The 13,003-nt window shown below is 38.1% G+C and overlaps 1 protein-coding gene across 2 annotated transcripts in view; it reads right to left on the bottom strand.

Annotated features, from left to right (window-relative positions):
* Positions 1–12,966, bottom strand: part of ZNF106 (zinc finger protein 106) — a 59,658-nt gene extending 46,692 nt beyond the window's left edge. For both annotated transcript variants that reach the window (XM_077764597.1, XM_077764598.1), the window contains exon 1: positions 12,910–12,966. The gene's annotated coding sequence lies outside the window, so the exon portion shown is untranslated. The remainder of the gene's footprint in view (positions 1–12,909) is intronic.
* Positions 12,967–13,003: the final 37 nt, after the last annotated feature.

The following is a 13,003-nucleotide window of genomic DNA, read 5'->3' as shown; positions in this document are numbered from 1 at the left end:
TTATACAAGTCAGGTAAGTATATATAAACAATTCAACTACTGCAGTTCTCACTTTAACCCCTTTGAGTGTTCCTCCCATATCACTTAAAAATACCCACTATGAAATCTTTCTAATTTTCTCCAGACAACTATGAGAAATATCTGTGATATTTCTTAGTCATAATACCTTAAAAGTCCTATAATAAATACTGTTTCTCAACATTCTAATCACTATTCTGTCAATACAATTACCATGCCTGTGGACAAAAACCAAAGTATTGATTCTTTTCCTTCAGATTCCCGTATTTAGTCATCAAGTCCTAACAGATTTCTATTTTTCATCTTTGGTATCTATTCTTCAGTGTAATAAACCTATAAGACTTTACAGGTCTATCTATTCTCTCTTCACCCAACTGCTCCACCTATTAAAGATTCCTGCCTCGGCCTGGAGCCTGCTTCAGATTCTGTCTCTCCCTCTCTCTCTGACCCTCCTCTGCTCACTTACTCTCTCTTCTCTCTCTCTCTCCCAGAATTAAAAAAAAAAAAAAAGATTCCTGCCTTGGCTCCTGCCCCCAACATATAAAGAAGTTCTAAACCTAAACAGTACATCAGAATCATCCACATAGCTTATTAATAAAAAGAAATACAGTTGTGTAGGCAGAGTAGAATTATTGCATTGGAATCTCCAGAGACCCCATTTGTACTTCATTATGTTCTCCCCTCTTTATACAAGGATAGTCAGTCAAAAGTGACTCAAATAGGTCAGAAAGACACACTTCCACGTAACCACTATCTCACAACTCTGTAGTCTATCTCAAATATCAATGTTACAATATTTCTCCAAATATTTATCTAACTCAAGGCTGGAAAACACTGTTTAGTGTCAAAGAACTTTGACACATGATCTTATTTTACTGTTTAAACAACCTGTAATATAAGTAAGTATAGGCTCTCGATGGTAGGTTATGTTTGATTTCCCTCACCTTCCCATGAGGATGGCATCTTTTCATAAACCTCCTAAGATTCATTATAATAAACTCAGTAGTTCTTAAGATATTTGAACTCGGACATAATTAAAGCCAACTGAGACACCACAGGACAATAATATACTGTGAAACAGTGAAGAAAAAAAGTTTAGGGGTGCCTGGCTGGCTTAGTTGAAGGAGCATGTGACTCTTGATCTTGGGGTAGTGAATTCGAGCCCCATGTTGGGTGTACCTAAATAAATAAAAACTTAAAAAAAGAAAAGAAAAGGCTTAAGTTTGGTTTGTTGAGGCGGGAGGAGTGGTACTCAGATTAGAATCCTTTTTCTGAATTTCACAGGTAACGCTGTGCCTCCACCAACACTGACAAAAAAACTAGTGGATTTCTGATGAGCAAAACAGGGTAGAAGAGAGATAGTACTCAGTGACAGATCAAGTTTTTGCCACTACCCCTAGGCTGCCCAGAAGGTTAGAGAGCAAAGATATGATGGGCACTTTGGGAGGCACTCTGGAAGGTCTTCACTTCGGTCAGTGGGCCTCCCAAGAAAGTTCCAAGCCTCCTAGCTAAGGAAGAAATGAGCTGATAATAAAGGTCGGAAAGTATTTTTTTAAATCACAACAAACTATAACCACAATTTTCAAAGGCTTATTCTGAGTACCTGTCATATTTGCTAGTTCTAAGTTCTGGCTGGCTTCTGATTCCCAAGGCGAGTGATTGGTGGCTTCCTGCATCCAATATCTTTGACTGAGCATAAGTTTATAAGCATTTTACTCACTAGCATTCCTACTTTCTATAGTATCTGCCCTACTACAACACTTAGCAAGAGTACATGTAACTAACCACTCTTTATAAATAAGCATAGGGCTAACACAAGGACTGGAAGTTAAATCTGTGACTCAGAAAAAGGCATTACAAGTTGTGTCCCCCTCAAATAAAGCTTGCCTATCACTAGGCAAGGAAATGGAAAGGGTAGACTACAGATTCTTTAACTCAGAACTACCATCAGGTTCCAATTCCTTACTCAATTCTGGAACTTGGCAAGCATTTGTATATCTTAGAAGAAAAAGTAACTGAGAAAGAAACTGGGGCAACACCAACCTTAACAAGCTAATAAAATACTAGCAAATGTTATCATCATGTAACAGAGTAGGTCATAAGCCCAAAGATAGATTGTGTGAACACTGTTTTAAAAGTATAACTGGGCAGTTTGTTGTATTTATTTAGTAATTAAAATTTTTTTATTCCTGTATTCAATCTATCTTTTATAGATAGTAAAATTTAAATTCTGTGGCATGAATTACAATCTCTGCAAGCTAATGAATGAATCTAGCTAACGTGCCCAACATTCTCCTCAAAAAGCTTTGTTGCTCTCCGTGCATCTTCTTGTTAACAATATGTTCAATAATCATCCACTTGATGCAAGTATGATTATAATAGCAATCATCTTCACTATTTATAGAATCTTTTAAGTTCATGGTTGATTACAGTCATAGTGTAATACAGTAAAACATTTACTTTAGCAGTTTAATTGATGTTAATAGCTTTCTAGGGGCACCTGGGTGGCTCAGTCAGTTAAATGTCTGACTTCGGTTCAGGTCATGATCTCACAGTTCATGTCATGATCTCACAGTTCATGTCATGATCTCACGGTTCATGGGTTCAAGCCCTGCGTTGAGTTCTGTGCTGACAGCATGGAGCGTGGAGCCTGCTTTGGATTCTTGTCTACCTCTCTCTCTCTGATCCTCCCCTGCTTGCACTCTTTCTCTCAAAAATAAACATTAAATTTTTTTAAAGAGCTTTCTAAATGCCTTTGTCCTATATTTATAAAATTGTTAAGTCTCTGAAAAGGTCACCATATATTTCATCAGATTTTAGGGAGGAATTTATGTGCTGCTAAGTAGTGGTATCAGCAAATTTCTGAATTTACAACATCACTTTGTAACTGTCAAAAATCTGTTTACTAAAAGCTTACATACATACAGTGATATATCCAAATATCTCAACAGGTGGTAAAAAAAAAAAATATGCTCAGAAAAAATTTGGTACTGTTCAAAAGTTCAGCATTAAAACAGCTTGGAAATTTCCCCAAGGCACAAATTTACCTTGAAATTGTCACCTTAAAAACAACAGCTGTATAATATCCTCCTAAATGTTCTCAGCAGCCTTTCTCAAAATACTCTCCGCTAATTCTGTACCTTCCCAATTCCTCACACTGCAGCAGAAGTAATCTCTTTAAAATACAAATCTGTTCATAATATTCTCTTTTCTCCCTACATTGTATTTTGGAAAATTTCAAACACAAAAAATGCTGAAAGCTTCTCATAGTGAATATCCCACATCCAGGTTCCCATATATCCCTATATCTACCATCTAGGTTCTGCTATTAGCATCTTACTATATTTGCTGTATCAGAAAGATACATATCTATCCTTAATCACTTAATCATAATGTTTTATGATAATATTTTGCCCAGAATCATAAGGGGTCTATGTTCATAAGGCACATTTCTGTAATTTTCTTTTAAATCTGTAACATCTTTATCTGGTTTTATTTATAGGGTAATGATAGACTAGTGAAATGAGTTTGGAAGAGGTTCCCTTTTGTCTATTTTTTGGTAGTTTATGTAAGACTGACGTTACTTCTTCTTTAACTTTTCTTAATATTTATTTATTTTTTAGACAGAGAGAAACAGAGACAGAGCACAAGCAGGGGAGGGGCCAAGAGAGAGAGGGAGACACAGAATCCGAAGGAGGCTCCAGGCTTTGAGCTGTCAGCACAGAGCCCCATGCAAGGCTTGAACCCAAAAACCACAAAATCATGACCTGAGCAGAAGTTGGATGCTTAACCAACTGAGCCACCCAGGCACCCCTATTTCTTCTTTAAATACTTCATAGAATTCAGGGTGCCTGGATGGCTAAGTTGGTTGAGCATCAGACTCTTGATTGCAGCTCAGGTCTTGATCTCAGGATCATGAGTTCAAGCCCCGCATTGGGCTCCACACTGTGTGTGAAGCCTACTTAAAAAACAAAAACCAAGAAACAAAAAATATTTGATAGAATTCATTAGTGAAACCATTTATGGCCTTGAGTTTTCTTTATAGGAAGATTTTATCAATATCCCATTTAATATATCTATTCAGATTTTGTTTCAATTTGTGACAGCTTTAGTATGTTGATATTTTCAAGAAACTGTAGAGTTATTACATCAAATTTTTTGACATAAGGTTGTTTATAATATCTCCTTATTGTTCTACAGGATCTATACTGATAAATCCCTTTCATTCCTGATAATAGTAATTTGTGTTCTGTTTTTATCAGTGTATCTATGGGTTTATCAACATTATTAGTCTTTTCAAAGAACCAACTTCTGACTTTGTAATTTTGTCTATTATTTGTCTTTCTCTATTTCACTGATTACTTCTATTGTCTTTATTACTTTTTTCTCCTTTCTACTTTGGATTTATCTTGCTCTTTGTTTACCAGCTTCATAAGGTAGAACTTTAGACCACTATCTTTAGACCTCCTTTTTCTAAAATAGGTGTTTGAAATTATAAACTTCCCTCTAAGCACACCATTAACTGCATCCTACAATTTTTTAAAGGACTTTTAATAAACTACATATATTAGAAGGGCACCTGGATAGTTCAGTCGGCTGAGGATCCAACTTCAGTTCAAGTCATGATCTCATGGTTCATGGGTGCGAGCCCCGCATTGGGCTCTGTGCTGACAGCTAGCTCAGAGCCTGGAGCCTGTTTCAGATTCTGTGTCTCCCTCTCTTTCTGACCCTCCCCTGCTCATGCTGTCTCTCTCCCTCAGAAACAATAAAAAAAATTAAAGAAAAAAACTACATATATCAGAATAGTTTTAGATTTACAGAGAAATTGCAAAAATAGTACCTACATATACCACTCCTAGTTTCCTATGATTTATATCTTGCATTACATGATAGTTTGTCATAATTAATACAAGAATACTGATACATTATTAAGTTCATATTTTACTTCCAGATATTTTAAAAAGTTTATTTTTGAGAGAGAGAGAGAGTGCACAAGTGGGGTAGGAGCAGAGAGAGAGAGAGAGAGACAAACAAGGAATCCCAAGCAGGCTTTCCACTGTCAGTGTAGAGCCCAATGCAGGGGTCGAACTCACGAACCAGGAGATCATGACTTGAGATGAAGTCAGACGCTGAAGCAACTGAGCCACCCAGGCACCCCAACCAGATTTTTTACCTAATATCCTTTTTCTCTTTCAGGATTGCAACCAGGCTACCACATTACATTTGGTCATGATGTCTCCTCAGGCTCCTCTTGGCTATGAACATTATTCCACAAATTTTGATGCTGTATTTTCATCATCCAGTTCAAATTACTTTCCCTCTTGTGATTTCTTTATTGACACATAGGTTTAGAAGTTTCACTGAGTTTCCAGATATCTGTGGGGTATTTTAGTCATCTTGATTTCTACTTTAATCCCATCATGGTCAAAGAATATATTCTATACCATTACAATCCTTTCAAATTATCAAGACATGATTCACAGCCCAGCATCTGGTCTATAAGTACATTTGGGGAAAAGAAATGTATTCTGTAGTAGTTGGGTGCAGATCTATACTGATTTTTTGTTTCTTTAGCTATCAGGTATTGAGAAGAATGTTAAGGTCTCTATGATTCGTATCTATTTTTTTTTTAATTTTTTTAGTTTATTTTGAGAGAAAGTGAGCATGAGCAAGGGAGGGGAAGAGAGAGAGGAGAAAGAACCCCAAAAGATCTCCACTGTCAGCACAGAGCCTGACATTGGGCTCAACCTCATGAACCACAAGATCATGACCTGAGCCAAAACCAAGAGCCAGACATTTACTTCACTGAATGAGCCACACAGGTGCCCCTTCTTTTTTTAATTGTATCAATTTTTACTTGATGTATTTTGAAGCTCTGGCGTTTGGCACATATGTGTTTATGATAATGTCATGAATCAACATTTTTATCATTAGGACTCCCTTAACTCTTCCAACACACTTTATCTTTTTTCTTTAATTTTTTTCAAGTTTATTTATTTATTTTTAAAAAAAATTTTTTTTTTAATGTTTTATTTCTAGGAGAGAGAGACAGCGTGAGCAGGGGAGGGTCAGAGAGAGAGGGAGTCACAGACTGAAACAGGCTCCAGGCTCTGAGCTGGCAGTCAGCACAGAGCCCGACGCGGGGCTCGAACCCATGAACCGCGAGATCATGACCTAAGCGAAAGTCGGACGCTTAACCGACTAAGCCACCCAGGCGCCCCTATTTATTTATTTTGAAAGAGAGCAAGCAGGGTAGAGGCAGAGAGAGGGAGATGGGGGAGAGAGAGAGAGAGAGAGAGAGAGAATCTTAAGCAGGCTCTGCACCCCCAGCACAGAACCTGATGTGGGACCCAAACCCACAAACCGTGAGGCCATGACCTGGGCCAAATCAAGAGTCAGATGCTCAGCTGAGTGAGCCACCTAGGCACCCCAAAACACTTTATCTTGAACTCTACTTTATCTGATATGAACATAGCCATTCTAGCCTTCTTATGCTTACTGATTGAAAGGTACATCTTTTTTTCCATGCATTTACTTTTAGCCAATCTGTCTGTATGCATTGAGGCAGAATACCTATTCCATCATACTAAATAAAATTATTAATATGGGCCATCTGGGTGGCTCTGTCAGTTGAGCATCTGACTTTAGCTCATGTCATGATCTCACAGTTCATGAATTCGAGTGCCGGATTGGGGTCACTACTGTCAGCACAGGCCCACTTCAGATCCTCTGTCCCCGCCCCCCCCTCTCTGCCCCTCCTCCGCTCACATTGTCTCTCTCTCTCAAGAATAAACATTAAAAATAAATAATAAAAAAGCCCCTCAATGCATCCAACTATTTATGATAAATCCAAAATAGGCTTAACAAAGCCCACTTGATACGATCCTCGTTAATAAGTATTAGGTTTGAGTTATATTTCCCCTAGATCTCTGTACACCAGACAAAATGGTATTTCCAGTTTTTCCATTCTACCATCCATGCTCCTTCCACAGGGCTTTTCATATGCTGGTCCCTCTCCCTGGAATGCTTTTATTCCTAGTTAACTACTCAACCTTCAAATCTCAATCCGAAAGTCAGTTGCCTGGGGAAGCACTCCCTGATCTCTCAGATTAGGTCATACTCCCTCATATACACTTCTCTCCTAAAATCCTGTTACTTCCTTCATATCACTTATCACAACTGTGACTATTTCTAAGATAGGCAGTAGAGCAGCAGTTCTCAACCATATCAAACACAATACCCCCTTTTTTCTCTAAAACATTACAGGAATTATCATTCATACATGAGATATAATTATAACAATCCCCAGGAAGCTCCTCAAGCAGCTGCCCCAAATGTCACCATGCAACTTTTCTTTCAAAGTATTTATATCTTTTTATCATAAATATTTTGTAATAGCTCCTATCCTTAATGAAATTCAGAGCTACCGTAACTTACTTACACATGTATAATATTAAATATCAATATAAGGGCACCTGGGTGGCTCAGTCCATTAAGTGTCCAACTTCAGCTCAGGTCATGATCTCACAGTTCATGAATTCCGGATCAGGCTCTGTGCTGTCAGCATGGAGCCTGCTTCAGATTCTCTGTCCACCATGTCAGCCCCCTCCCCAACGCCTCTCCCCTGCTGGCACCCTTTCTCTCTCAAAAATAAATATTTAAAAAAGAATTGAAAAAATAATATTTCAACATGTAAATGGTTGGGTCTGACCATATTAGATGAAGTAAGACTATGAATGTGAAAACCGCAAATACAGACTGATAAATGTTATATTGTTGATGAAAATACCTGGAATAGCATTACTGTCTGTGATATGATTTTCCAAAACAGTGACCAACTCTTCGTAAACTCTGAAACAAAGTACAGTCTCTTGATTTACACAGTAACTATGTTCTGTGCAAAAACAAAACAGAAGAAAAAACAAAATGTTTATGTGTAAAACAAATTATTCTAAGTTCATGTGATCAGAAAACAGATTTTTCACCTACATGGACATCCTCTGGGACATTTGAAAGTGATGTAAAATGTACAACAGCTTTTACTGTATAGGGTAGGAATGCTCTTTACACTGCAGGATGTCTAAAATCCTGATTTTCATCCAGTAAAGTCAGGGACACCCTCTCAATGATTTTGAAACCAAAAAACATCCCCCAAATTTCCAAACCTCCCTAGGAGATGATCTTAAACTCATTAAAAACAACAACAACAACAACAACAACACTGCATTAGGGTAAAGGATGATAGCAAGATCTCTATAACCAGACTACTTGTGTTTGAAACCTGGCTCTATCACTTACTAGTTGTGTATGATCTTGAACAAGTAATTAAATCTTTTTGTGCTTCAGTTTCTACATTCATAAAACAAAAATATTATCAGAATCAATGTCATAGGGCTGTTCTGAAGAATAAATTAGAAAATCCATATTAAGTGTTTGGCACAAAGCTGGTACCGAATCTTTACTACAGTCATTAGTATAATTATTTGCTTAATGACTGCCTCTCCCAATAGAGGGTAAACTCCATAACAGCTAGCAGGAATGTCTGTCATAGTTATTATTTCATTCCTATGACCTGATATGTCATCTGGTATAGAGGAAGTACTCAATACTGAATGAATGAATAAAAGTTAGCAAAGATGTTTGGAATATAAACAATAAAAACTGGGACATAACCTTCAACAGTATTATTTTAGGTTTTGCTACTAAGATATTTCTATATATGAATGTCAAAACTTACTCTAATGACATATACATACACATGTAGAATATATCTGTGTATTCTGGTACACAGATACCCAAAAAACTGGTAATAGTTTTTGCCTCTGGGGAAAAAAACTGAGGGCATAGAGGTTGGAAATCTATTTTTCACTATAGGCCTTTTTGTACTTTTCAAAAAATTAAGCAATAATACACACGTATTATTTTTAATTTTTTTAAAATTTTCTTTTAACTCATTTTTTTAACCTAGAAGACTTAAGGCACAAAACCAAGTCTGCATAATGCTTCTTTGTACAAAACTTTTTTGAAACTCCAGAAATCATCAAAAGGTTTGACTTGCACCTCTTTTGAACTTGCACCTATTTTGAACTTTCAGAATGGCTCATCACAGTAGAGATCTATCCCAGTTTACTAATACTCCAAAAAAGCCTAATATAATTAGAAACCAATTTCCTATCCAAAAAGATATAAAGGGACGAGGAGCATAACTACTAGGAGTAATAATTTTATATTTATATACCAGTTTATAGTTTACAACATCTGGTGGAAAAGCATGACCTTTGAAGCAGATAAAATACTTAACAGGTGGGGCACCTGGGTGGCTCAGTTGGTTAGGCGTCTGACTGGCTCAGGTTGTGTTCTCGCAGTTTGGGAGTTAGAGCCCCGCGTCCAGCTCTGTGCTGACAGCTCAGAGCCTGGAGCTTGTTTTGGATTCTGTGTCTCCCTCTCTCTCTGCTCCTCCCCCCACTTACGCTCTGTCTCTCTCTCTCAAAAATAAACATTAAAATTTTTTTTAAATGCTTAATAGGTTTACTACCTTGAGTAAATTTTAATCTCTCTGAACTTCAAATTCCTCTTCTATAAAATAAGATACTACCATTTAGTAATCAGGGATTCAGTTTAAAAAAGAAGCAGCAATTTCTTGCAGTGAGCTTTTCTTTTTTAAAGGTATTTACATTTTCAATAGGTAACATGTTTCAAATTTTTAAAATACAAATGGGAGTACAGCTGGTTTCTTTTTTTTGTCAGTGTTTTCTTTTTTTTAATAGTTTATTTTCAAGTTGGTTTACATACAACACCCAGTGCTCATCCCAACAAGTGCCCTCCTCCATGTCTACCACCCCCGTCTCTCTGCCCCACCCCCTCTAGCCCTCAGTTTGTTCTCAGCATTCAAGAGTCTCTCATGATTTGCCTCTCTCCCTCTCCCCAACCACTTTTCCCCCCCTTCTTCTCCCGCTTCATCTGGTTTCAATAGAGAACTCAGATTTACCACCTGAACCCACTAATTAATCTCGGCATCACGGGTAGGGGAAAAACTATAGAGCATAGCCTACCATAGTGTACCCAAAGTGTTTAACCTGAATCCAATCAAGCATTTACCTTACCTTCGTTTGCAGTAACAAGCTAAGTGATATCACTAGGAATCAATCAGATAAATTCAGATAATTGACAGGGTCTCTTCAAGTTATGACGAAAAAAGAGAAAAAGAAAAAAGTTATATGTTCTAGATTTGAAAAGATTTCAAGAGACCTAATAGCCAAATGCAATGCATAAAGTTTGACTGGAAATAAGATTAAAAGCAGTAAAAAAAAAAAAAGGGCAATCTGGGGAAAATTTTTAATTTAACTTTTTAAGTCTCCTTTTTTTTGTAATCTCTACACCCAATGTGGGGGTCGAACTCACAACCCTGAGATCAAGTTGCATACTCTTCCCACTGAGCTAACCAGGTACCCCCAATTTTGGGAAATTTTAATAAGCACTGGGTATTAGAGAATAGAAAAGAATTAGCTGCTTAATGTGATTATGTTATTGAGTTATGCAGGAAAATATTCTTTTAATTAGAAACGTATTAAAGTGTGTAGGGGTGAAATGTTAGGAATACAAGCAAATAGCAATGTAACAACAGATTTTAAAATGAATAATCAACTTACATGGGTTCAATACAGTCTCTACTTTTCTGGATGTTTAAAAGTTTTTATAAAAAATTCTTTAAAATTCATACAGAAAATGATTCCCTTCCTATTCCTGTTTCTCAGCCACTTCCACCTCTAGTCACTGTTACCAGTTTCTTCTGAATTCTTCCCGAGATAGTTTAGGTATATATATATATATGCAAATACATACACTTTTTAAAAAAACCCACAAATGGTTGCAAAACCTCTTTTTCACTTTTTTTCACTTACTGTATCTTGATTATTACTCAATATTAGCACACAACAGAGGGCCAGCTCATTGTAACAAAGGCATATTTAACCAGTCCTCTACTGATGAACACTTAGGAATTCTAATTTCTTGATAGCCTCTTTCAGTTTAGAAGAGGAAAAAAATGCAAATCACTGTTAGGTTTCAATTAGAGATTTAGCATGCTGAATGCTCAGTTGAAGTATTCCTACACAATTTATCTACCTACATGTTCTTATTCACTGGATACATAAATTAATCCTAAACCTCCCACTATGATATTTGAATTAGGAAATGGACAACATGTGTATTTCTCACAGAGTCATTCCTGGCCCCAGAACCAATTCAGCTAGCATCTACCATTATTCCTTCCTTTTCTTGTACAGGAGCCTCTTATACAGTAGACTACATGTGCTGTGCGTTAAGCTAGATAATTACCATTTGCAGTTTTTCCTTTTTAGATTATCTTTTCATCAAAGCAATTAGTTATGAACTAACTTGACCAGACTCCTTCACACTCTCTTAGCACCTTCCAAGCCATGCTGAAATTCTCTTCAAAAAGTATCTAGTACCTTTATTTTATTTTTTAATATTTTTGAGAGAGAGACAGAGTATGAGTGGGGATGGGGCAGAAAGTGGGAGAAACAGAACCCAAAGCAGGCTCCAGGCTCTGAGCCGTCAGCACAGAGCCCAACACGAAGCTCAAACTTATGAGCTGTGAGATCATGACCCGAGACAAAGTCGGAAGCTTAGCCAACTGAGCCACCCAGGTGCCCCTCTAATACCTTTAAAAGCACATACCATTCTCTACACTCAGGAGTTAACTCTAGAAACTCTAACTGTAATGTAGTTGCTTCTCAAAAGTGTTTAGAATATTTAATTTGGTGTAACAGGAAAAGACTGAGGAGTTAACTCTAGAAACTGTAACTGAAATGTAGGGGCTTCTCAACAGTGCTTAGACCTCTAACTTGGTGTAACAGGAAAAAGATGACACTGGCATATGTGAATTTCATCTCTTGTCCTAGCTAGTTTAGTTTGAGCAAATTATAGTCAAACCCTTAGTGACCTCATCAGAAATATGCTTCAAAAAACCACTTTCCATTACAGTAGCTCATCTGTTGTTGTTTTTTTTTTGGGGACAGACCCGAGTGTACCTGGTACACATGCAGCAAATACTACGTAAGTCTTAACTGAATCTAAATATTCCATGGATTCATTCACAGCCAAACATGAGAACAGGGTTTTAAACACATTTTAAGATTTTCCATGGGGCTTGGAATAATATTAGGCTTTTACAAGTGCTCACAAGTTATTTCGGCTTGAGTAAATTCTATACAAACCATTATGGTAGATAAAGACCCATTTGCTAGGTAAGAGAAGAACTTCCCTTAACTCGGATGACAGTTCTAACTTGCTAAGAGCCATAGGAAGTCTGACTCTTAAAGATGATTAAATTTAACAGACCAAAGCATTTGAGTGCAAAGTATTTCCTCCCCATAATTATGCACCGAGATTCGGATTAAATATTAGCTTGACACGTAGTAAGCGCTCCAAAAATCCTAATTATTAAGACGCATCCCAAAAGGAGAGAAGACAGAAGGAGGAAAAAGAACGGAGGCTGTCAGTCACAAGAGGTCGAAGGTGTCCCCTGGCCTGTGACCCGTAGGCCTTTAAGCACCTGGGTCTGAAGGACCCCTGTGCAACCGGGGACCGAAAGAGGTCAGCGGCCTCCCCTTAAGGTCAAGGTTCTTGCAGGCGCGTTTCCTGCTGGGGCTGGAACGCCCCCGCGAGAATCTGCACCCCGAAGCCAGAAGCACCGCCTGCCCGTAAACCGCGCGGGCTCCGGGAGAGGGGAGAATCGGGTTGCCCCAGTGCCGCAGCCAGCATGAGCAAAAACCCGGCCGCTTCCTGCAGCCCCAAACCTTAGGGGCAGACCACCAGGATCCTCCCATTCTGATACGCCTCAACGCAGCCCGGCCCCTCGATACTCACACTCAAAGCGGACCCCTCTTACTCCATCAGGCCGCCAAGGTCCCGGCGAGGGGACTCCCTGAGGCGCCCCCCCCCCTCAGTTTTGGGTCCTGAG

Source organism: Crocuta crocuta, unplaced genomic scaffold (genome assembly GCF_008692635.1).
Source record: "Crocuta crocuta isolate KB4526 unplaced genomic scaffold, BGI_CrCroc_1.0 scaffold102, whole genome shotgun sequence".
Taxonomy (NCBI): domain Eukaryota; kingdom Metazoa; phylum Chordata; class Mammalia; order Carnivora; family Hyaenidae; genus Crocuta; species Crocuta crocuta.
Note: the sequence above shows the minus strand (reverse complement) of the source record. Positions and strands in the feature narration are given on the sequence as shown.